General features: G+C 45.6%; 1 pseudogene; it reads right to left on the reverse strand.

Annotated features, from left to right (window-relative positions):
* Positions 1 to 4,029: 4,029 nt before the first annotated feature.
* On the reverse strand, positions 4,030 to 4,975 carry LOC132251886 (olfactory receptor 14I1-like; annotated as a pseudogene).
* Positions 4,976 to 14,088: the final 9,113 nt, after the last annotated feature.

Raw genomic sequence — 14,088 nt, forward strand, 5'->3', positions numbered from 1 at the left:
ACTAGCCAAGGGAGAGGCAGCCTGAGCACAACATCAAGACAGCATTGCTAACCAGATACTTCTTTTAGGGCAAGTTTTTTTTAATAGAGAGGGACAAAGAATCCACTGACATCCTGAGCCGGAGTTTTATCTCTCTATATGAGAGCTGCTGTGACAATGTGCCCTCTGCCCATGTGCTAGGAGCTGAGTCGACAATCTCCTGCTGCAATGCCCTAGGAAGAGTAGCAGGTTTTCCCTGGCCAGGGCAGAAAGGTGCCCAGGTATAGTTCTGTAGCCTTCCAGTGTGCAGAGCCTCTGCCTTGACACAGCTTCCAGACAGTTGCTGGCACATTGGTATGTATGTTGGGGAGGAGGGAGATGTCCTGAAATCATTGCCTATCCTCACCGCACAGGTATCCAGAGCAGGTGCACTGCCCTCCTGTTTCCTCTGTGGGAGAGCAGACATGACTAGCATTGCCCTCCATAGATATCTGCGCAGCTCCGAGGCTTCACAAGATACGAAGTTCATCCTTTCACTCAAGGCAGAATCATCCCTATCTAAACCACCTTGCACAAGTGTTTATCAGTTTTTTTCTTAATGTTTTAAGAACAAACCCTCACACCTACCTACCAGGCATAAAACCTGAAATATCAAACACCCTTTAATTTGCCACAAACAAAGGTGGGGAGTGAGTGTGCTATCAATTAAGTGCTACTGCAAGAGCAAAAAAAGAGTTTGTTAAAATATGCTCAAGAGATCCAAGGAAGAGGACCACACCACCTAGTACAGAAGAAGGCAAAACCCCTCACCATCCATGGAAAAAGCTGACCATGGGGTAAAATTCCTTCCTGACCCTCTTCCCTTTCCCTACCTCCTTCCTAAAATGTGAAGCCAATAACTGTACACAATACTCTAGGTCTGGCAGAGCCGGTGTGGAGTGGAAAGATATCATCATCTCTTGTATCTTGAGCCTAAAACTCTTGTTGATATAGCTCCAAATTACAAGTACTTTTTTGTGTGCATCACATTACTCACACATGGTGTATCTGTGATCCACTAAAACCACCTGATTCATCTCAGCAGTGCTGCTACCCAGGCAGTTGTCTCCCATTCTGTATTTTGCATTTCATGTTTCTTTCTTAGATGCAGCACCTTATGTAGGTCTGCTCTTAACTTTATTCTACTGACTCTAGCCCAGCTCCCAAACCTATTTTTGGTGGTGTCTCAGGGCCTCCATAAATAAGACTCCAGCCACTAGAGTAGGAAAGAGCCCTCCCAGGCTGGCAGGCACAGCTTATATAGAAAACATAAAGTAAAACTCTACCTGCATTGGTGTGAGCTGATTCAACAGAAAGTACCAGAAAGTAACTTAAGATTCACACATGCAGATTCATCACATTCACATAATTTACATCATCAAGATCCTTTTTAATTTCAGTTCTATCTTTGGATGAGTTTGCAATCCTTCCCAGCTTCCTGTCATCTCCAATCTTGATCTGGAAGCTTTCTCCTTGAGCTTGTAAACCACTAATAAACATGTTAAACATTACTGGGCCCAGGACAGATTCCTGTGGGATCCCACTTGAAACCTTCTGCCAGTCAAAAATTAATCCATTTATCATTAGATGTTGCAAACAGTTATTGAACCAATTACTGACTTCTAGTAATTTTATGATAAAGTCATGTGGGACTATATCCGTAGCCTTACTAAAGTCCAAATAGACTATGTTCACTGCATTCACTGGTGGTAGTTTGGTCATACTACTTTTCTGGTCTGTTCTGTAGCTCAAGGGTCTGCATGCTGAGCTAGCAAGTACAAGGATATGAATTCAAGACTGGGTGTAAGCCACTAAATGTGAACCTGGGCACTAGAACTTTAAGGAAACTTTTGATTGCAGAGCTGCTGGCCAGTACCTTTGAAAACTTGGGGTTAACTGGGAGAGATCCTGGACAACTAGAAAAGGGCAAATCTAGTGCCCATCCAGGGATCCACTTGGCAGCTTTATCTCAGTCCCTGGAAAAATCATGGAAGCGGATCCCAAGGAATCAATTTCTAAGCAGTTGGAGGAGAAGATGGTGACTGATTAGGAACAGTCAGCATGGATTCACCAAGGGCAAGTCATACCTGACTGCCTTCTATGACAAGATGACTGGCTCTATGGATGTAGGGCGAACAGTAGATATGATATCAAGGCTTTTGATATGGTCTCCCACACCATTTTCACAGGCAAGCCAAGGATGTATGGATTGGATAAATGGTCTGTAAGGCAGATAGAAAACTGGCTGGATAATTGGGTTCAAAGGATAGTAATCAATGGTTTGATGTGTAGTTGAGAGCTGGTATCAAGTGGAGTATTCCAGGGCCTGGTCCTGGGGCTGATTTTATTCAATATCTTCATCCATGACCTAGAAGATGGCATAGAGCGTGCCCACAGCAAGTTTGCAGATGCCATCAAGCTGTGGGAAGTAGCAGATACACTAAAAGGTAGGGCTAGGATTCAGAGTGACCTGGAGGACAAATTGGAGGATAGGACCAAAAGAAAACTCATGAGGTTCTACCTTCGGGGTCTTCAAGAGGAGACTGGACAAGCACCTAGCTGGGGTCGTCTGACCCCAGTGCTTTTTCCTGCCCAGGGCAGGGGGTCGGACTTGATGATCTACCAAGGTTCCTCCCAACCCTAACATCTATGAATCTATGAATAAGGACAAGTGCAAAGTCCTGCACTTAGGACAGAACAATCCCATGCACCAGTATATGCTGGGGACCGACTGGCTGGGCAGCAGCTCTGCAGAACAGGATTTGGGGCTACAGTGGACAATAAGCTGAATATGAGCCAGCAGTGTGCCCTTGTTGCCAAGAAGGCTAACAGCATACTGGACCACGTTGGTAGGTGTGTTGCCAGTAGGTCAAGGGGAGTGATTTTTCCCCTCTATTCAGCACCAGTGAGGCCAAATGTGGGGTACTGTGTCCAGTTTGTGTCCCCTGCCCCTACAGAAAGGATGTGGACAAATTGGAGAGAGTCCAGCAGAGGGCAACAAAAATGGCAAGGGAGACTAGGGCACATGACTTCTAAGGAGAGGCTAAAGGAACTGGACTTATTTAGTCTGGAGCAGAGAAGACTGACAGGGGATTTAATAGCAGCCTTTAACTCCCTGCAGGGTGGTACCAAAGAGGATGCAACTGGGCTGTTCTCAGTGATGTTAAACGTGATTAAAAAAATGACCCTTAGTCAAGGTTATATATGGACACACTCAATTTTAATAACTCAATAGTATCAGCAGCATTAAAATATTCTGTCTCTTGGGATTCCCCATTTAAAAAGAAAAACCATGATATAAGGAAATACTAACTGAGAAATCATGCAGATGGGCATCTAAGCAAACATTCCTAATTTCCTCACCACCACCCCACCCCACCCCCCATGCATCCATCTGCCCAAGTACTTCCAAATACCTATCCTGAAGAAAAAAAGCCCACTGACTGACTGATGGGAAGTATGCTTTTAAGAAACACAGGTAAGCTCTCATCCCACAGAACACCTTTAATTCCCTGAAATCCACTACAGACTTGTCTCTGCTATTGATTTGACAAGGAAGGTGATGAATTACCACAGTGACCCAGTTCCAGTAGCAAAATAGCACATAAGGAAGCTTTGTGCCTAGCATCCCATCCAGCAAACTTTGACCATGAAGGACTATTAACCAAGTTCACATTCATAGGTGACCTGAATAAGCAGGGGCATTAGCACAGGGGAAGAGCAAGGTTAATCTTAACTTGCTGGAGCTGTAGCAACATACCTTGAGCACTTTCACACCAAGCTCCTTTGAGATGGGAAAGATGGTAGCATCAACTTCTAAGTATAGGAAGTCTAATTGCAATTAAGATGATTTAAATCTAGAGGAACTTTACTTACATCAGTGAAGATGGTGTGGATTGCACCCTGCTTTACTGTGGTGAACATATCTATCAATTATACTACACACACACACACACATATATATTTATATATATATATCTCAATGCAGAAAAAAAAATAATTAAATAACACTTATGAGAAAAAGATGGACACTTGCTTCCCGGTGAATATTTTACAGACAATCACTTTCCCGAGGCCAGCTTTGATCTCCTTATTCCTCATGCTGTAAATGACAGGGTTGACCATTGGCGGCAATATGGCATAAAGGACAGATTCTATGAGATCCAGAATGGATGGGGTGCTGGAAGTTGGTTTCAAGTAAGCCGAAATGCCAGTGAGAAGAAACAAGGAGACCACAATGAGGTGAGGAACACAGGTGGAGAAGGCTTTATGCTGGCCCTGCTCTGAAGGGATTCTTAGTACTGCAGTAAAGATCTGAACATACGATACAACAATGAAAACAAAACAGCTTAAATATAAACAGACACTAAAGGCAAGTATCCCTGCCTCACTGAGATAGGAGTCAGAGCAGGAGAGCTGGAGCAGCTGGGGGACATCACAGAAAAACTTGTTGATAATGTTGGAGTGGCAGAAAGGTAACCGAAAAGTGTTACCAGTGTGCAGTGCAGAGTAGGGAATGGCACTGACCCATGTACTGACTGCCATCTGGATGCAAGCTCTTCTGTTCATGATGGTCTCATAGTGCAGTGGTTTGCAGATGGCAATGTATCATGATGGTGAGGAAGGCAAAGTTGGCTGTACCGAAGAAGAAGAAAAGGAAAACTTGGGCAACACATCCAGCATAGGAAATCAACCTGGTGTTCCACAGGGAATTGCCCATGGATTTGGGGACAGTCACAGAGATAGTTCCCAAGTCGAGGATGGACAAATTCATGAGGAAGAAGTACATGGGAGTGTGAAGGTGGTGGTCGAGGGCTACCACCATGATAACGAGGAGATCCCCTATCAGAGCTGCCAGATACGCTGCTAGAAAGATGGCAAAGTGTAAAAGCTGCAGCTCCCGGATGTCAGAAAATTCCTGGAGGAGGAACTCGGTTACAGTGGTTTGGTTGGACATTGCCTTCTTCAAACCATTGTATGTTGCCTGTGGAGGGAACAAAAAGCTCAGCAATCAGTATCAGAATGGCTCTGATTCTCCTGTCAAAAACATCTCACACGCTCACTTTCAAATACACACAGGATCAACTGGAGCCAAATCTTTAGTCTACGGAAAAAGTTTGGTTTTGAAGGTATATTTTGATTTGGATACAAAACTGAGCAATAGCGTTATTCAGCAGGCACTATGAGACAGATGACATTCTTGCTATCAGCTAGGAGGTGTAAACTCACTACGCTTTCAAAATTAGTGTTGTATTCAGGTTCATTATGAAACTACTGTTACATGGTAGAACTTCTGTAGCGTTCGCAGGGCTGAGTCACCTGCAGCATCTGTCCCAAAACTCAGCTGGAAAAAATAAGAGCAAACACAACCTTTAGGTTTAAAGCTTTAGGTGAAAAGGTCCCAACCCCACTGTGAAAAAAACCATACAGTGTGTCCAGCAAACAGTAACAGTAATGTTTCAGCATGGCATCGCTCCATCTTCCCGAGGATATACCACACAGGACCTGCTTGTAAGAAATAACTCCACACCAAAGGTTTGCACGCAGACTGACTGCCACCTGGTTGCAAACTAGCATACGGGGCTGCATAAGAGCTGGATTGTCATCTCTATGTGCAAAGGAGGTACTACTATCACTCAGATACTTCTGCTCTGTATAACCAAGCTGTCACTTTGCCACCAGGACCAAAAGCAGGATTTTGGAGGGAGTCTGCCTTACTCCGGTGATTGCTACACAGCAGTTGGGTTTAGCCTGCAGTAACGGGGCCAAAACCACAGAATCCCAGCCTCACTGACTTTCTTTATGCCCTTCGCTTCCAGTTCTGTGTATTCAGACTTGAAGCAACTTACCGTGCTGGTCTTTGTCGGGGTTTCCACAAGCTTCTGTTGCATTTGGTCCTCTGCTGTCAGTATTCGTTGTTCATTACCCAGATCTCAATCTATCTAGTCTCTCTTGCCTCTGCCACTATAGCTTCTAGATAATAAAGACACGGATGATTTGATTCAAATCTATTTCTGTCTACAGATGAACTGGCTGTAGCTGCCTCTGAGTCTCCTGTACTGAAAAGGCAGAAGATGCAGTAAGGTGATTTATCTGTGTCACTCTCCTAAGGGCTTGTGGGACTCACTCCCTAGAGCTCTTCATTGCTCAGAAGCAGGGGCCTCAAAGTAAACACTCCTGATTTAATGGTTTTTAAAGGCAAAATGACCATCCTGGGTCTGTAGTTTTCATAGATTTCATAGATTTCATAGACATTAGGGCTGGAAGGGACCTTGGAAGATCATCGACTCCAGCCCCCTGCCCAAAGGGCAGGAAGTCAGCTGGGTTCATAGGATCCCAGCAAGATAAGCATCCAGTTTCACCTTGAAGGTGTTCAATGTAGGTGCTTGAACCACCGCCGGTGGCAGGCTGTTCCAGAACTTGGGGGCTCGGACAGTAAAGAAATTCTTCCTTATGTTCAGCCTGAAACAGTCTTGTAGTGTTTATGACCATTCGACCTAGTCGTCATCCCTTGGGGTGCTCTGGTGAACAAACCTTCCCCCAGATACTGGTGGTCACCCCTGATAAACTTGTAGGTGGCCATCAGATCACCCCTGAGCCTGCGCTTTTCCAGGCTAAAGAGCCCCAGAGCTCTCAGCCTGTCATCGTAGGGTCTGCTTCCCTGACCTCTGATCACACACGTGGCTCTTCTCTGGACTCTCTCAAGCTTCTCCACATCCTTTTTGAATTGTGGAGCCCAAAACTGGACGCACTACTCCAGCTGCGGCCTCACTAAGGCCGAGTACAAGGGGAGAATGACGTCCCAGGATTTGCTTGAGAAGCATCTATGGATGCAAGCAAGCGTTTTGGTTGCTTTACTAGCCGCAGCACTGCACTGCAGGCTCATGTTCATCTTGTGGTCAATGATGACCCCCAAGTCTCTTTCTTCCATAGTGCTAGCCAACATAGCACTGCCGAGCCTATAAGGATGCTGCGGGTTTTTCTTCCCAAGGTGGAGAACCTTGCATTTATCGGCGTTGAACACCATCAGATTCTCGTCCGCCCACTTGCTGAGCCTGTCCAGGTCAGCCTGGATCACCCGCCTGTCTTCTGGCGTGGATGCTTTGCCCCAAAGTTTGGTGTCATTGGCGAACTTGACCAGTCCACTTCTGACTCCAGTGTCCACATCATTAATGAAGATGTTGAACAGTATGGGTCCAAGGACAGAGCCTTGGGGGACCCCACTGGTCACAGGACACCACAATGAGTGACTTCCATCAATTACTACCCTCTGGGTCCGACCCTGGAGCCAATTTTCCAGCCAGTGGATTGTGGAGGACCCAAGGCCACAATTGGCTAGTTTCTCCAAGAGGCGATCATGGGAAACCAGATCGAAGGCTTTTTTGAAGTCAAGATATATGACATCAATCTCTTCTCCCTTGTCCAGGTGATAGGTCACCTGGTCATAGAAGGAAATGAGATTGGTCAAGCAAGACCTACCCGCAACAAACCCGTGCTGGCTATCCCTTAAGATGTTGGCGTCAGCCAGTCCATTAAGGATGGCCTCTTTAATAAACTTTTCTAAGATCTTCCCCACGTCAGGCTAATGGGCCTATAGTTAGCTGGATCCACTTTCCTCCCTTTCTTGAAGATAGGCACCACATTGGCCTTCTTCCAGTCTTCGGGCACTACACCAGAGCGCCAAGAGTTTTCAAAGATCCGCGCTAGAGGCTGGGCTATGATTCTCGCCAGCTCCTTGAGTACCCTGGGGTGAAGACTGTCAGGGCCGGCTGACTTGAAGGTATCCAGCTTCTCAAGATGTTCCTTCACGAAGTCAGCATCAATGGAGGGCAGGGGATCACCCTCACCCGGACTTCCCTGTCCTGTAGCGGGCATTGGCGTCCCATGGGACTGATGAAAGACCTACTGTGAGGCACAGGTCATAAGTTTCATCCAGGGTTCCCTGGCTCCTAGCTTAGTGTAAGTTTTGGGACATATTTACAAAGGTTTTTAGGCACCCGCAGATGCTGAGAGATGTTCAGTTGAATTTAGAAAGCTCCATGAGCTGGTTGGCTACTTCCTTTTGTTTAAGTGGTGCTTAAAATCACAATAGCTGCTTACCTAAATCTTTAGATATCTCAATGCTTATGGAAACCTGGTCCTGAATCTATGGCATCCTTTATACCCTTTCTCAATAAGGAGCAAACTGCCATGACTCAGATTGCAGCCACTATGGGGTAAAACCATGCACAGAGGTAGTTATCACAAACTAGGGAAATCTCCTCCTCCTCTACTTCTGGGAGACTTATTTTTCCTATCCCTTTAGGTTCCTTGAAAATCATAGTCTACCTTGACAGCAAGACCAACCAGGCACCAGGTACTGGACAGAAGAAGTTAAAATGATTAGGGCTTGTGAGATCTAAGCCCAATGCTGTAATGAAGGCCAGATAAAGTTTGCCTACAAGGATTCCTAAGCACCTAAAATGCACCTTCTGTACATGTTCAGAAGCAATGAAATTCTATCACCTAACTGCATGTTTCCGTTCTAGGCTCCACTGTAATCCATGTTAATGCTGGGAGGGTGCCTCATCCTGTGGAGGAATCTCATCCTGTAGTTGCTCTCCAAGCATGGCTAAGTCGCACAGACAGCTGCGACCTTCGTGTACCTTATTTTAGCACAAAGGATTAGTGGTTGGAGCACTCACCCACCAAGTGGGAGACCTGAGTGTCAGGCCCTTCTGCAGCAGTGTCTATTGAGTCTGCAGAGCGCTGGAGTCAATTGTTTTGGGACAGAGGAATCGAGGAAAGGAAGGCTCCTGAGGAAAGAAAGGAGGGAGAGCAGCAGGGTACGGACTCTGGACTTCAGAAAAGCAGACTAGGACTCCCTCGGGGAACTAAGGGGCCGGATCCTCTGGGAAGCCAGTCTAAGGGGGAAAGGAGTCCAGGAGAACAGATTGCATTTTAAAGAAACCTTAGTGAGAGAGCAAGAACAAAGTATCCCAGTGCACAGGAAGACTAGCAAGTACAGCAGAAGACCAGCTTGGCTTAGCAAGAAACTTCAGTGAGACAAAACACAAAAAGGAAGGGTATAAGAAGGGGAAACTTGAACAAACAATTAGGGAGGAGTATATTATATATTATATATTGTTTGGACATGCAGAGATGAAATCAGAAAAGTCAAAACACAATTGGAACTGCAGCTAGCAAGGGATGTGACGGTTAACTAGAAGGGTTTCTATAAGTATGTTGGCAACACCAGGAAGATTAGGGAAAGGGTGGGTCCTTTACTGAATGGGGAAGGCAACCTAGTGACAGAAAATGCAGGAAAGGCTGAAGTGCTCAATGCCTTTTTCACATCTGCCTTCAAAGGAGAGGTCAAGTGCCAGACAACTGCACCTGGCAGTACAATTTGGGGAGGAGGAGAGCAGCCAACAATGGTGAAATAACAGGTTAGGGACTATTTAGAAAAGCTGGATGTGTACAAGTCCATAGGGCCCACTGAAATGCACCCAAGGGTGCTGAGAGAGTTGGCCAAAGTGACCGCAGAACCACTGGGCATTATCTTTGAAAACTCATGGTGATCGGAGGAGGTCCAGAAAAGGACAAATATAGTGCCCATCTTGAAGAAAAAGGAGGAGGAGAGTCTGATAAAGTACAGACCAGTCAGCCTCACCTCAGTCCCTGGAAAAATCATGAAGCAGATTCTCAAGGAATCCATTTGTAAGCACTTGGAGGAGAAGATGGTGATTAGGAACAGTCAGCATGAGTTCACCAAGGACAAGTCATGGCTGTTAAACCTGATTGCCTTCTATGATGATTTGATGGGCTCTGTTGATCCAGGGAGAGCAATGGATGTGACATACCTTGATTTTAGCAAGGCTCTGGATACTGTCTTGTACATCATTCTTGCAAGCAAGCTAAGGAAGTATGGGTTGGATGAAGTAGACTTCAAGGTGGATAGAAAAGTGGCTTAATTGTCAAGTTTAGAGGGCAGTAACCAATGGCTTGATGTCCAGTTGGCAGCTGGTATGAAGTAGAGTGCGCCAGGGGTCAGTTCCCAGGTTAATTTCAGTGGTGATGCGTAGGGGGTGCACAGGGGTGCACATGCACCCCCTGAGAGCCCCAGTGAACCCCCTGACTGCATTTGTAGGAATTATGCCAACAGATTGAGGGAAGTGATTATTCCCCCTAAAAATAATATTCAGCAGGTCTGGAGTGCACCTACTAGAGAAAGGGGCCACATTTGGGGCCCCTACTAGAGAAAGGATGTGGACAAATTGCAGAGTCCAGTGGAGGGCAAAGAAAATGGTTAGTGGGCTGGGGCACATGACTTCTGAGAAGAGTCTGAGGGAACTGGGTTTATGTGGTCTGGTGCTTTTAACAACAGCCTTCAACCACCTGAAGCAGGTTCCAAGGAGGATGGAGATAGACTGTTCTCAGTGGTGGCAGATGGCAAAACAAGGAGCAATGGTCTCAACTTGCAGCAAGAGAAGTTTAGGTTAGATATTAAGAAACACTTTCTAATGAGGAGGATAGTAAAGAGCTGGAGTGGGTTATCCAGAGAGTTTCTGGAATCTCCATCTTTAGCAGTTATCAACTCCTAGGTACACAAAGCCTTTGCTGAGATGCTGTAGTTGAGGATGGTCCTCGTTTTGAGCAGGGAGTTGAACTACATGACTTCCTGAGGTCCCTTCCCACTCCCATTGCCTATAATTATTAGGCATCTCAATAGGTTTCTACTCCTAGTAACGCATTTATGTAATCAAGTCCAGGGAGGCACCTAATAGAGGAAAAAGGATCTGGTCAAAAGGGTCCAGATTCCAGTGCCCACTAAAGACAATGAAGCTGGGCTAGTTCACACCAAAGTAACCTACAGCTCAGTTATGTAGTTAAACCAATGGAAATGTTGTGTTGGAGCACAATCAAGCTTTTATTCTGTGGAGAGACAACGCATCTTAAAATGTAAGGCTGCTTTTCTACTGACAGTTGTCTCATGACAGCTATGAGAAGAAAAAGAATAAATGAAATTGGAAGCAGTGTGTCTTATCCCGGAACAAGTGTATTGTTGGGAGGGAAGTTTAATAAGCTTCCAGGTACACACTGCCCTTCTGCAGACCAGAAGAAAGGCAACACATGCTCAAAACCTTGTCTGACTTCTCTCCCAACAATGCGGTTAGTCCAATAAGAGGTTTTGCAACAAAACATTTGATTCTCATACCGTTCCTACACCCTCATGGCTTCAAAGACGCTCCAAACTAAAATGGGATCTACTTTTACCAGGGGCTTCACAGGTGTCAAAGTACTGAAAGTGGTATAAAGTTGGTATATAGGAGAAAAGAATCAGAAAGCAACTTTTAGAGCTAGACTCTCAAGAAACCATCACAGTTTTGTTGACTTCAATGAAGCTTAACAGATTTACACGTCTTAGGGATCTCTTCTAGTGCTTTCAATGGAGCTACATCTGTTTCCACCAGATACGGACTGGATCCATTTGCTTTAGTGGTGTGATGCATATTCACACCAGGTGGGAATGTGACACATACATTGTAAACATGGTTTGGATAGACTCAGACAAGCTTGCAAATATGAGAGTACCCTTCCTTTTACAATTTCTTTGAGAAATGTGACAGTTCAACATCAGATTAAATCTCACCCCCAGGGCTACAAGAAAGGGAGTTAAAATAGAAGGTATGGGGACATGGTAGAGAACCCTGTGTATTAAGGCTGGCATAATCAAAGACAGGTAAGTGCTAAATTCCCTGTGTACAGTCAAAGGGACTAGTTCAGGCTTAGGGGTGACCTGGAGGCAGCCTAAAAGTACATGAGGGGTTGCATCAGGATCTGGGGGAATGCCTGCCAGAGCACCCCAAAGGATGACAAGTTCCAACTGTCACAAACTCCTCCAAGACCATTTTAGGCTGGACATAAGGAAAAACTTCTTTACTGTCTGAGCCCCCAAGGCCTGGAATAGACTCTCTCCAGAGGTGATGCAAGCACCTACTCTGGACTCCTTTAAGAAATGTTTGGGCACTTATCTTGCTAGGATCCTTTGACCCTAGCTGACTTCCTGTCCCTGGGGTAGGGGACTGGACTCAATGATCTTCTGAGGTCCCGTCCAGCCCTAATGTCTATGAAATCTATGAAAATCTAGTCCCATTCAGATGCAAATCGTGATGTGAAGTAAGAAGACCCAGTTTTTTTCCATTCTCTGCAAAATGAACAAAAAAATGTGTTAATGCAAAAATTGTCCAAGATGCTTCAAAGTCTGTCAGGTCCCTTTGCAGTGTCAATCCAATCCCTGGTTCTGTTTTAGGAAATCCATGCTTTTTTTCATGGAATTATTTTGGACCGGTCTTTTGAGCTGTTTACCACCCAGACTTCTGTTAATTCTCCATGGGATAATCAAAGCTTTGTGTCTCTCTTGGGTATTTCCTAAAGGATTCCTTATGCAGTCTGACTTCTGTGGTTGCTATCACTACCTAATTGCTGGGTGATATCCTGCAGAAATTAAACACTGGGAAAAAGATTGGGAAGAGACTGTGGTCTGGAGGGCCTCCTGAAACAGCAAGACAATCTCTAGCCTTAATCCCCATGACATGTCAAGGAGTTGAGTTCTCCTTTCAAATCCCATTTCCATGGGAACATTATAGCCAGCTCTGAGAAAGACAAGAGTATCTATCAGTGAGCGCGTCTATATGTGCACACTTACTGCACAGTAGAGGCATGCATCTATACACGTGCACCTGTATTGCACAGTAACTATGGCAACTTATGCTGACTTGGGAACAAATTTGCTTCCTGCATAATGCAGTTAGCAAATTTACGCCCACTTAGTTAGTGAGGAATAAGGCATGAGTAGACACCTTACTGAGCAGTAACACTGTGTATGTGGACTGACTTGGGAGTAACTTTGCTCCAAAGCTAGTGCAGACACAGAGGTACTGCACAGTAATGCCTACATGTGTAGATGCCGGTCTAAAAACGGTTTACTGTGCAGTAAGTGACTGCACAGTAAATGCATGTGTAGACACATCCACTGGGGATAAAAGTGTTGCAAGTGCCAAACCTCGTAAGAACAGTAAGGTATCCACAGAAATCAGAGGGCATTAGGGAACACCCAGTTCTTTCCACCATCCAAAGTTGCTATACTCCAGCATCCGGGCCTCAGCTCCTGTTGAAATAATTATTTTAAGGCTACCAGTATTATTATAGGGGTTGCTAACATTGCTGCCCCACTTTCCACCTGCTCAGAGACCACAGGGATGCTGGGACAGTAAGCAGCAGGAACACTACATGTCTACCTGAGATGAAAAGGTGATGGGTCTGCTGGCTTTCAAAAGGACTGCAGGCCATTCTGGGATGGCCATGCAGGGTAGGTACCACTGCCAAGTGGGGTGGAGGGTATTGCCTCGCTTCCTGTTATTGTTTCAATTTGAGAATGACTGAGTTTGGGGAACAGCCACAGCCCATGAGAGAGGAATGTAAGAGCTTGGAAAGGATAGTTAGCAATAGCTGAACAGGGAAGTCCAGGGAAGCCCAAGGGCAAAGAAAGAGGTAGACAGGCTGTGGAAACAGGGGGTTTTCCCTGGCTCACACTTGCAGGGAATCAGTTAGGAAGGCCAAAGCAGGATTAGAATTTAGATTAGCATCAAAAATTAAGGACAACAAAAAGTCCTTCTTTAGGTATATAGGGAGAAAAAGGAAAGTGCAGGGAAGCATAGGACCCCTATAAGACAAACTAGGGCAATTGGTGACAGAGAGTGGGGCAAAGCAGAGCTCTTCAATGAGTTCTTTCTTTGTATTCCTAGACAAATCTCCCAGTTGGATCATAGATAGACACAGGAGGGACACCAGTCCACCAACTGTTAGCGCAGACTTAGTGAAGGGGCACTTGGAGGGGATGGATATATTCAAATCAGTGGGCCCGAATGAACTTTATCCAAGGGTGCTGAAAGAATTGGCCAGTGTCATAGCAGAGCCGCTGGCACTGCTGTTCGAGCAATCATGGCGCCTCGGTCAGGTCCCAGAAGAGTGGAAAAGGGCCGGAGCGGTCCCTATTCTCAAGAAGGGGAGGAGGGAGGAACCAGGAAA

This window comes from Alligator mississippiensis, chromosome 7, assembly GCF_030867095.1.
Source record: "Alligator mississippiensis isolate rAllMis1 chromosome 7, rAllMis1, whole genome shotgun sequence".
NCBI lineage: Eukaryota > Metazoa > Chordata > Crocodylia > Alligatoridae > Alligator > Alligator mississippiensis.